The sequence below is a fragment of the Macrobrachium rosenbergii genome, chromosome 14 (assembly GCF_040412425.1).
Source record: "Macrobrachium rosenbergii isolate ZJJX-2024 chromosome 14, ASM4041242v1, whole genome shotgun sequence".
Taxonomy (NCBI): domain Eukaryota; kingdom Metazoa; phylum Arthropoda; class Malacostraca; order Decapoda; family Palaemonidae; genus Macrobrachium; species Macrobrachium rosenbergii.
The window spans coordinates 24,162,109-24,175,677 of NC_089754.1; the positions used below are offsets into that span (position 1 = coordinate 24,162,109).

Sequence of the window (13,569 nt, forward strand, 5' to 3'; positions counted from 1 at the left end):
CAACTAGTATTAGATACCGGAGAAGCGCCGAAAGCGACAGATAGCGGAACTGAATCTAAGCCGTGCGACGAAGTTAGACGGTGAATGATAATCTTTGACAAAAAAAGTTTACAGCTTTGACAACTACGACTCTCAAATTTGACTAATATCAAGTTTCTGACTTTCTGCTCTGTTCTGCTTTGATTGATTATTTTATTCCATATGAACCAGGTCTTCGCCATTTACAGAAAGGCTAAACATACTGCAGTATTCTTTTAAGGAAGTGATATTTCCGTCTTCTATGTTTTCTTTTTTATTAAATTTGAGCGATATATCTCAGATTATCAATTTCATTCAAACAACGCCAAGGAAAGAAATGCTTCTCTTACTATTTGCACTTCTAATTACCAACTCAGACAAATAAAAGCATGGAAGCCGTATGTGAACAAAATCTATATGATTTGCAATAATTACAAAATACAATCATTTACGCCAGTGCAGTGCAAAGGAACGACGATTATTTGCAAAAAATCTAACACACAATAAAAATGCAAAGCTCAAATTTTAAATAACATATACATTCAGTGGTAGAAATTACTTTGAAAAATGAATCGGGCCTTCATTTCACTAATTGTCAAAGAAAACTATAAGCAAATCTTTCCACCTGTCTACCTCCTTAATTTCATAAATCTTTAAAAAAGAAAAAAATCTTTAGATTCAACGGTCCTCATAAATCTAAAAATCATAAAAAATATTTAATATTACAATACATATTATTCACTGAAAAAGTTGGACGCTTGGCTGCTTGATCTAGACATTGAGTATCTATAAAATTCTTCACACATCTTACTAAAAACTGAACAGTAATTTTACAAATAAAAATGTATAAACACATGAGAGGTCATTCTAGCCTCTGAGTTCTTTTCAGGAATATTCAAGGGAGTTAGAGACATTTGGTTCATTTTTTGGCGAAAGAACCAAATCTGGCCCACACATTGTATACCTTCTTGATTTTTGATGAGCTCTAAGGCAGGTGTCAGCAAGGTTTGCCATAATTTATATTCCAAACACGACAAAATCTCTTTTGAAATCCTACAAACATTAAAAATCGGTAGAAATATGCAAATTTGATTATGTTGGGTCACATTACCTTTCAGATAACGCTATTAAAGAATTACATCCAAATGACTTCCCATGCCCATTTGAGATGTAAACAAGGGTTGACACACTGCACTTCAGTTCAAGTTTAGCTCAATATTCATGGAAATTGAAATGCTGACGTCAAGCTTTGAGCGTCCATTCAAGTAGGTGATTTCACGGTGTATGTACAATCACGTGATGAACTATATGGCTGGTTCCATACACCCTAGATCATAAAAATTACACGCGTGGGCTACCAGTAATACGATGCTGCTTCCCAGAAGCACCCAGAGATGTATGCTGAATTCTTAAAGAGAAATTCTGTGGTGCAGATTTTTGCTAAAAAGTTCAGCTTCATTGGAAAAAATCAAGCACATGGACAGGGCAACAAGAGCCTGCAGGAACTCGTGTATGCAACAGGAATGTATGAGACCCAGAAGCACTGACTTTATTTATGCTGGCCAGTCCTCACTGTGCATAGACTGTTGAAGAGTTTTAGCAGTGCATGACAAACAGTTCTCATCCAAAGGTCAATCCAGAAGAAGGCATAATTTACATGTTGTGTATCAAATGTATGTGCTTACATTTCTAAACGTAGCTGAACAGCTAGTTAATCCATCCCTCTGAGCAAACAAGGAGCTTGTTGCTCTTGGAATACAAAATGTCATGGAGCACGCAGTTGCTGTATCAAAGAAGTTGGTGGGAATGTACACACACAAATCATATGTAACTGAAAGACTTGAAAAGCATTCAGTTCTAGAAACTGATATCATTAAGCAAAATAACCTACTTCCATTCGCCAAAGGCCAAATGTAAATCCGTGGAAAAGAAGCAAAAACCTCACTGAATGAGATTTTCTAAGATCTGGAATGAAGTCTGACATTCTTCAGTGTATCAGAGCACCAGCTAGTCAGGCAAATGATCTGTCACAAGGCAAAGATGAGGTGTTTAACATAGCAGCAGCTGTTCTCATGGTATTCCCTACAAAAGCAAAAAACTTTAATTAGTATGTAATACTACACATAATACCATTTCTGCAAGCTCAAGCGGAAAATGGTAACCAACGCACTGACGTTATATGGGATGTTTATCCTGAGGCAAATAACCTGAAGGCATTTGCACAAAAACGTCATGGGAAAGGTCCACGAACAAGAGTTGGTGATGGAAGTGAAAGAATTCCAAAGAATGATTGGGATGGCTTCCTGAAAAATGCAAAGAACAAGAGGGAACTTTTCTCATCCATCAGTATAAGTACTGTTAAAATTTATGGAAGGAAAACTCATGCTGAGCACCTACTTTGACAGGGTGCTATCCAACAGAGATTGTGATCTTATAGATCTGCAACCATGTAATCATGCTGGGGAAGACACCAGAATCAGTCTTCAATTAGCAAACACTGCAAATGATAGTGACATTGTAGTACTGGTAGTCCACCTTTTGTGAGACTGCAATTCATGAAATATGTTCAAATCTTGGTTAAGCAAAATCTTTGGCATTTCCTCCACTCCTAAACGGTTGTGATGCCTCTTCACATTTTCCTAGATGTGGCAAAAAGACAGCTTGGTCAGCGTGGAATAGCACCCTAAACCTCAATAGCTCTGTCAGAAAATTCAGCCCTCATTGTACAAAAAAAGATGCAGTGCAGTTATTGTAAATGAAGTAGGGCATCACCTATTTACAACAGGATGTAAATCACTGGAAAATATTCCACCAACCCAAGCTGCAATGTTGCTGCATGTTAAGCGGGTACTTCTGCAAACATAATTTTTTTTTTTAATGAAGTAACGGTGGCTCTACAGAATTTCCCTGACTTCAGTAGATGGGGATGGCAGAAGGATGACACAGCTAAATGGCGGACGACTGTAGAGCATACTTTCTATTTAATGAAATTATGTCTGAACAATAGTGAATTATGTAGTGGTTGACATTAGACTCGTCATGTCTACAAAGACATAAAGCCTTTATAATAGGGTCAGCATTAGAAATATGCCATTTTTGTAATCTACATCCAAAATGTTCATGAACTTGCAGCTACCAGGATTTTCTAACCATTACTTCGTAATTTGTGTGTCGTGACAATATGTAAAACACGCTGTTACAAATAAAATTACTTTTTTGCCACTGTTCTGTATTCTTTTAACTATGATTATAACAATATTTGAATATTTTAGGAAAACAAAAGCTGCGAAAACTAATTCTATTCATGATTACAGCCTTTTTTCGCTCAATATAGTAGTCGATTTTCTAAATGGATGGTGACCATTTTTTATCTGGACATTATACTGACTCCAAGTCATCTTTGTCTTGGCGCCAATCAAAAATCAGTAACATAATATGAAAGGAACATTTGAGCCAAATTTGGTGCTTTTGCCTGAATCTGCACCAAACACCCCATGTGTTTCCCTAACAGCCCTGACTAGAACCAACAATATTCCCTTCGGCAGACTTCAACAATTTTAGATACACCAGACACGAGTCAATGAATCTGGGGACTCTGACGAACAACCACAACTACTCTCGATTCCAATGTACAACAAGCACCTCATTAAAAAAAAATGGGGGTTAGGGCCAAAGTTCCTTAGAAGGCTTTTGGCTATTACAAAATTTTCTAATGCTATAATATATATATATATATATATATATATATATATATATATATATATATATATATACTGTATATATATGTGTGTGTGTGTGTGTGTGTGTGTGTTTCTTTTTCTTCAAGGAATTGCAACAAAATCACTGATGTTTTGGTTAGCTAAGATTAGGAAGAACTAGCTTGATTTCCGCCCTATGTAATGTATTTTATAATAAAATGAACACAGTGGATCAAATCAACCCGTAATGTCAAGACAAAATGCACAGTAGAATATGAATTTGTCTGTTGCAGATACTATTTGGGGAAAAATATAATTATAGGACGATTTCCATATTTGATGTTTTCTTCAAAGTCACACCTAAAATATTTATGCCACTGTTCAGGTACCCTGAACAAAGTATTCGTTTCAGGTCATTCTACTCAGACTATTTTTTTTATTTATTTTACACCGTATGTGATAAATTATACTTCTCAAAATTCCCAAAATGCACAGCGCCAAATTCAGTATCGTGTCCTTCAAACTGAGAGGCAGTATCTACTCCGCAGTCGCACAATAATCCAAGATGCAGAGTTAGTGTTGTCTGCCATAAAAAGAATTGACGCTGACAGCCTTCACTGCGGGGAATCATGTTATTCCGCCTATACTGTTAGTTAAATATCAACACAGCAGAAGAACCTCTAATTAAATATTAACACAGCAGAAGAACCTAGAAGTGATGCTACAGGTCAGCTGTATGGGTCTAGCTAAGATTAAACACATCACATTAAAATATATAATAAATATTTGCTTGAACGATTTCCTACTCCTATATGTTTCAGGATGTTCTTTGTTACCAGTTACATGAAAGTTTATTGTACAAGGTCTGTGGATATATATATATATATATATATATATATATATATATATATATATATATATATATATATATATATATATATATATATATATATATATATATATATATATATATATATATATATATATATATACACACAATATATATACATATATACATATATATATATACACACACACACACACACACACACATATATATATATATATATATATATATATATATATATATATATATATATATATATATATATATATATATACATACATGAGGCTGGCAAATATCAGAATTCCTTAAACGGACACGAAAACGTTCCTATGGATTCGATAAAGCGCTGCTCTAGCTCAGTCCAGATCAGAAACTTGGGAATTACTTTTATAACTACGAGACATAAGAAGATGATCTGCAAGACATTATGAAGCGAAGTCTTTTCCGTAAAGGATACGAATAGGTTCACCTAAAGCTGACCGCCAGTTAAGCCATCCTCATTTTGAATAGCACCGATTTTCGTTCAGGAACCTAACCTTGTCGACAAGTGAGTGGATTCAGCATCGTTGTCCAATAGATCATGTGTTGTTACTTTATTTTTTTATGAGTCCTGTTCTGGTGTAGCTCTGAAAGATGTGAGAGTATAGGTTTTTGCAGCAGATGACAAGAAAAAATAATAAACGCAAGAAAATACATTTCAACTATACGAGTATATACTTTGTATTATATAATATTTATGTATACATATATTATATATATGCATATATATATTTATATAAATACTTATATATACAAAATATATTACACACATATATATACATATATATACAATATATATATATATATATATATATATATATATATATATATATATATATATATATATATATATATATATATATATATACCGTACACTCTGTACAGTGTATATATAATTTGTTTAGGTGTTATGGTACAATAATCATAAAAATGCAGTCACTTACGAACATTGAGCTTCCCCTCTAGGTAGTTTTACCAAGAAAAATGTAATATTATAAAGCAAGTTGTTTTGTGTCCTTTTGTTTAAATAACTTCGTAAGAAGAGACCTTGTACAATCAGAGTCACTGGTTTGTGTTTACATGGACAGTTACTTCTGGATATGTAAATAAAATTGTAAATGACTGAGTTATTGCTAAGGCTCGCACATTCTACAGGCTGGCTGTCGTAATATTAATGTAAATGTGTGTACAGGGAGTTATTCGTGTTATAGTTGTGTTAAGGTGTTATTCTTTTTGCATTAATTGGGAATGGTTAATCATGGATAGGTGTTATTTTCATATTTTTCATTTCAAATATATGGTGATGACTTTTCCCAGGTGCTTTATTAACCCTACTGGGGGCTTATAAATAAATAAAGTCTTTTGGAAAGTTAAATGATAAAATACGAGCGAGTTAGAAGTTTATTAATGAGAAAGGCCAATGAAAGAACCCATGGCATAACAATATATATATATATATATATATATATATATATATATATATATATATATATATATATATATATATATATTTATATATATATATATATATATACTTATATATTTATATATATATATATATATATATATATATATTATATATATGTATGTGTGTATAAATTGTATGTGTATGCTATACTGTATATACATATATACGTGTGTATATTTACATAGATCTATACATGTATATACAGTAGAGCATACACATACGTATATACACACATATATATGCTTATATGTGTATATTCATTTACATATACGTATATATTTTATATGTACACACACACATACATATAAATGTATTATATACTGTATATATATATATATATATATATATATATATATATATATATATATATATATACATATACACACATATAACTAAAGGACCTCATTCACACTGGATGGTATCTAATGGAGTATTTATTAAAAAAATAACTTTTTCTGAATAAATACTCCATTAGATACCATCCAGTTTGAATGAGGTCCTTTTAATAATTCTACTAATGCACAGAACAACTGTGTATGTGATAAAGTTAATATACACATATATGGGTGTGATTTATATTGGACAAGTTAAGTACAAATCCTGCTCAGGTATACAGATTATTATTATTATTATTATTATTATTATTATTATTATTATTATTATTATTATTATTATTATTATTATTATTATTATTACCTGAAAGCAACTGTCACATACTCTGTTTACTAATTAAACAATATTAGTGATTAGATTTTTCTCTGATGTGCTGAAGACTGAGTTGCTTTTTATTCCCGTGTTAATTACTGTTCGGTTTCATAAAAAAATTTTCATAATTTGAGGATGAATAGGGTTGACTCCCTACATTATTACTGACACATATATAAACATATACAATGTATATATATATATATGTATATATATATACAAACATGAAATATAATATATATATATATATATATATATAATATGTATATGTATATACATACAAACATGAAATATAACTACATATGCATATATATGTATTGTATGTACATATATATACACAATATATATATATGTATATACATACACACATGCATACATACAACACACATACATACATATGTTGCTATATTTTCATGTATATATATATATATATATATATATATATATTGCCTAATTTAAAACAATTTATAATTTAGTTTTTTTTGTTGGTGACAATTCGATTCTTCTTTATGCTTTATATCCTTAATTAGTTACCGTCGACTGAAACCTTTTAAATTACGGAAGTGCAGATGAATTGACTGAATTAGGGGAGTCGAATTTTCAAACATACTGTATATTATGAAATGAAGAAAAAAAGCACACAGAAAAAATAAAAAGAACTGAAAATAACTAAGGTTAGAACCTCATCAATTCTGACCCCCATTCATATATATATATATATATATATATATATATATATATATATATATATATATATATATATATATAGTATATATATATATATATATATATATATATATATATATATATATATATATATATATATATATATATATATATATATATATGAAACTACATTTCATGCAATGATATATATGTACTTACATACAAACACACACAAAATATACATATATATATATATATATATATATATATATATATATATATATATATATATATATATATATATATATATATATATGACTAATAATAAAGCAAGTCAACCCTGTTTATCCCCAAATTATGAAAATTCATGTTGAACCATAACAGAAATTAACGCTGAAATAAAAATGAACTCGCTCTTCAGAACATCAAGAGAAAAACCTTGTTTGTATTATTGTTTGGTTATTAGGGAGAATATTTGACGGTAACTTTCGGATAATAATAATAATAATAATAATAATAATAATAATAATAATAATAATAATAATAATAATAATAATAATAATTATTATTAATAATAATAATAATAATTATTATTATTATTATTATTATTATAATTTGTGCACCTGACGACGTTTTTCTTTTAAATGTTCTAATATAAAGCTAAATTTGAGCTAACATTTAAAGCCTACATACACAGCACAAGCATTATTAGACACGTTATATTATTTACTTGCAGGTAAGTTTTGCGTATATAATAATAAAATATTTATTACCTTAAAAATTGTGCAGTTGAAATATGCTCACGCGCCTAGTACTGTAATTATTTTTTTTTATTTGAATTTTTTCCTATTAACTGAACATGATTTCGATATCTCTATATAATATCGAAACCATTAAATAAAAATCGCGCAGAATTAAGAAACGCTCTTCAAAATTACCTGTATCGGTAAAAAAAAGTAGGAATGTTTCTGGTCCTTTCATACGCTTAAAATAATAGGACTTTTATATCTGAAGTGGAATAACTACTAGTTCTACCTTGGCCTCAGCATCAATAAAAAAAAAAAACGCAAACACCGGATATGCAATGTCCTGCCCAAAACTGGTGACAAAATAACACGCTATCATTATTACCTTTCAACTGTCATAAATATATAAATATATATAATTTTGCTATAAACTATTACCACATTTTGGACTTGAAAGTATAATTTTCCTGTTTTAATGTAAGCTTTGAACGTTTCTGACATTCGTTTCGTTCGCTGTAAAGTTTTATTTAATACCAGCACCACTCCCATAAACGCCGTGTTCAGTATGCGACCCATTGGAATGAATGGTCAAATATAAACAAAATCGGTATACATCTCGGTAATATTAAATTTCCGATGAATCTGAGTATGAGTTTCCTACTAATAATATTAAGAAGATTAAGATCACAGCGTACGTTCTCCAATATCAAATAATAGTTTTACGTCAAATAACACCTATGTATATATATATATATTATATATATATATATATATATATATATATATATATATATATATATATATATATATATATATATATATATATATATATATATATATATATATATATATATATATATATATATATATATATATATAATGTAATTGTAATGTGAAGAATTCAGGAAGTTAAGAGGGCATTGTGGCTATTACAATTACATATGTATCTAGTAAAAAGTGACCAGTAGATTCTACACACATATATATATTATATATATATACATATATACACAAACACATATATTCCAGGAATATTCATCTTCATGTCGAAATGATTTCCGATTCTCAGGGGTCAGTTTTTGGTAAAAAAAAAAAAAATGCGTAAAGTTATTAATTCGATTTTATGCCGTTATTTCATGTTTTGCTAGTGGCTTACTACTGCATTATTTTTCAGCATTAGCAAATGATTATTTCAAAATGAATCTAATCCACTCCTAACCTCTTCCACGTTAAATCCTAAGCTTCCGCTCCGTCCAGGTTGTTCCATACACCGCCTAACCTGTTAGTTTAACTATTAGCTTTCGAAGCCTACATTTCTACCTCAGTTGGACGGGAGGCAAAGCTGCTGTAGTTTCCCTGTTTATATCTGAACGGTTCGGTCAATGAACAATACTTAAATTGTCAATAACAGACGGGGATCCACTAACCTTCGCAAAGAGACGAAGAGTAGCATACTACCACGGCCGTGTTTCAGTGCTCACTATTTACTTATAGCAGGCTGGCGCCTTGGCTCCTATGCGATCACCAGCGGGGATTTTTCTTTCTTTCATACACAATGCAGAAATGTGTCCTTTACGGCGACCATAGCTTTCTTTTTAGAATTTACAAGCATACATCTAATTACTACCTTGCTTTATTAGAATATGAAATGAATGAAAATGTATACATGCTCATCAATATACAAAGGTTGGCTAGACTGGCTAATACAATTCACTGGTCGACTAAGAATACCACAAATTGTAGCAGTCAATTTCATTTTGCTAAAAGTACCATTTTATTAAACAAAAAATATTAATTAATAGTGATTTATTTAGTTTAATGATGAAATTATGACGCTTGGTTCACGGGTAGAATGTTTAATTTAACAACAACCGTGATACGATGTTTAACATTGTATTACAACCGGGGTAGCCCCTAGCAGTGTTGCCAGCGCTTAACGTTGATAAACGTTGCCATTTCTCGCCAGCTCGTGGCTACACATCTTTTTCGCCAGAGGAAGGCGACGTTTTGCAATTTATAGATGGGATTGATCTTCATGAGTTGTGAGCAGGATTACTTTTTTTGTTATTTTGGCCACGTAGCATTTCAAAAGAAGATTGCAAGCCTTATATTGAGGAAGCCAAACGTATTATGAACAATGAAGGAAATGCAGAAGGCGTTGTTTGTGTGTATATGTATGTATGTATGTATATATATATATATATATATATATATATATATATATATATATATATATATATATATATATATATATATTATAAATACGAACAACCCCTTCGGGTTTTCCTTCATTGTTCATAATACGTTGACTTACTCGCTATAATCTACATCACAGGGCTTGTAATTTTCTTTTGGAATGCTACAATGTATATACCGTATACATACACACACACACATATATATATAATATATTTATATATATATATGTATATATATAATATATTTATGTATATATGTGTTTAAACCGTATTTTGACGTCTGATCGTACACTTTGGATGACTGTTTCCGGGAACGGATTTTATAAAATGACACATATTAGTACACATGAATGTGCAGCTTCCCTTTTTTCGAGTCCGGCGAGACAGCCTACCCAAACATGCATTATTCCATTGCAAACTTTGCCTACAGGTATGCAGTGTTCTCGGTGTACACGATGGCCTTATAATATCCTGCAGCTATTATGAAATGCAATGAGGAAATTAACAAACAAATTAGGACAAGCCATGACTTTTGAGCAAATTACGATCTTTATTTTTACGCAAGACCAACGCCAGCAGCAATAATAAACGAAGCTTCACATTTCATTTGCATACTTCGGTATCTCATGCTTAAACTCTTTTGAAACATCGTACCTTGGCAACATAAGCCCCCATCCCCCTCCCAGGGAGTCCCCCCCTAACATCAACCCTCCTTCTCTCTCGCTCTCTCGCCTACAAACGTACGCACAAGGCTAGGCTACTCCTCTCTTTATGAATGATTTTTGTGGCCTGCTATGTCCCTAATTTTTTATACCCTGTCTGTGGAACCAGACAAGCTTATCACCTACCTTGCAAATTCTGTCTCGTAAGCGTCTAGTTCTTTATCTGACTATGGATACACAACGATGTCCCCATTTTGTTACCTTAACCGAAATCTCAAGCACTTATCACCTATCAACAAAAGTGTGTCTGCGTGCCGATCAAGTGTTATCTTTGCTTATTTGAGGATTTTAGCCTAATTCAGGTTATCCGCCTGTGCCGGTCAGACATGACACACCAAACCAACTCAGACGATGGACAAAAAATGGGTAGCAATAAGAGGAGGTAAAGTGCCTCCTTCAGATGGTATATAGGTCAACTTTGTAGCACCAGGATGTGCACAAAAACCTTGAAGGTCGCTCTAGCATTGACGCCTGCAAAGCCAGGCAGCTGAGAATGGTCATTTATAAATTGAATATAGTTGAAAAATTCATAATAATAGCAATTAATCATTATGAATTGCTTTTGCCGTGGCATGCTTATGAAAAGGAAATATTTCTGCGACTGTTTTTTAGTTATGTAGACCAAAAGTCCGAGTTCGAATACTGGGCGGGGCAGATGCACTTATCAGTTTTAATTCCACTTGGGTTCAAGTTATTCCTAACCTTGGGCTACTTCTGTATTGAAAAAATTTGTGGCTATATATATATGTATGTATGTATGTATGTATGTATGTATGTATGTATGTATGTATGTATGTATGTATGTATGTATGTATGTATGTATGTATACATATTCCTAGATTAATCCCTAGTCTGGGTCGCTGTTTTTAATGAGCCTACTCCAGCTGCTTCTATCTTAAGCGGTTCATTTTAATATTGATTTTGGCAGATGTTTTTGCGAATGGATGCGCTTCCTGACTCGAAATCGCCCTATTTGCCTGATCTGACATATACGCTAAAATATCATACATCTGGGCGTGTGTTGTGTCAATTTCTGTGCGCGCTTATGTTTGGGCGTTTAAAATACATTATATAAAAGCAAGGTGTATGGCAGCTTATATGGCACGGTTTTTATTGCACTAAAAATAAACACGCACACACAGTAATTACTTGAAGCCTTGCCCAGAAATTTAGCAAAATATTAGGATGGAAAATCTCCTCGACTGTATTGATTGGGCCAAGCGGCGTTGTCTGATGCATCTCTCCGACCAGGATCTCACAGGAACTGTTGCACTGAACAGATAGAGAGAGAGAGAGAGAGAGAGAGAGAGAGAGAGAGAGAGAGAGAGAGAGAGAGAGAGAGAGCTGGGATCTCGGACTTGCATGTAATACATTGTTCAACTTTGTTACACTACCCCCTGTCCCAGCATCCTGTATCGGGTAACACAGAATGCAGCAGGCAAAGTTTCTGAAGCATGTCTGGGTATTAAACACTCCTTTGGGACCTTTTTTTTTCATTATATAAATAGCCCTGTGCGTATATAAAAAAAAAAAAAGAATTAGTACCACACAGATTTCTGTTGGTGTTTCCAAAGTCATTTTCAACAATGATAATAAAGCACCTGTTTCCTAGTTTTTACTCATTTTTCTTTTATATATTTCTGTTCAATCTGTATTTCACGCCACCTTTTTGTATCTGTTCTGACGAGTCGACCATACGGTTTTATGCAACAACTGTATTATAATTAGGCTACATCCGTCATGCTTCTTGCCGCTCGCTCCCATATGCCATAATAGGACTTTTCCCATTGCCTTCAACATTTTTCCTAGCTTGGTTGAACACATACACACGCATATAACACACACACACACACACACACACACATATATATATATATATATATATATATATATATCACTAGGCTGTTTCTCCTAACAGAGGGTGGTTCCCTAGGAGAGGCGAGGCATAGATCACTGCCCCATTCATACTATTACTCTTACTGCTGAATCATGGATGAAATCCCGTGCAGGACGCTTTCACACCATTAGCCACTTCATACATCTTCACAGGAGTCTTATCAGCAGCGCACTGAACCTCCTCCTAACGTTAAATTTACCTTTCATTCCTATCTTACATACATTCTCTCATTTCTTCTATGGTCTTCCCCCCTTTCTAAAACATCATATACTCCTTCACTATCTGTGTCTTTAACACTAGACCATTTATTATCCATTTTCTTCATGTACGCTCTCCCCAGTTTCATCTTTGGAAACTCACTGGTCTTAAATACCCTTCCTGCTACATGTCAGCCCTTGCCTCTGCAGCTCGAACTTCTATCTGTCTTAAATTTTGCTTAAATTGTGATCAGATATACCTCCAACTTCGCTTCGTCTCACCATCAACTTACTCTTCTGTCTGCGCTGTAATAATACATAACCTAACAAACTCTTGTCCGTACCAGTTCGTCTTCCCATGTTCACTT

General features: G+C 32.4%; 1 protein-coding gene across 5 annotated transcripts in view; it reads right to left on the minus strand.

Annotated features, from left to right (window-relative positions):
• Positions 1-9,693, minus strand: part of LOC136845791 (zinc finger protein OZF-like) — a 36,258-nt gene extending 26,565 nt beyond the window's left edge. For 2 of the 5 annotated variants that reach the window (XM_067116117.1, XM_067116115.1), the window contains exon 1: positions 9,615-9,669. The gene's annotated coding sequence lies outside the window, so the exon portion shown is untranslated. Of the gene's footprint in view, positions 1-9,614 lie in introns of all 5 variants that reach the window. The other 3 variants (XM_067116120.1, XM_067116116.1, XM_067116114.1) reach the window with 3 other exon arrangements.
• Between the last annotated feature and the right edge of the window lie 3,876 nt (positions 9,694-13,569).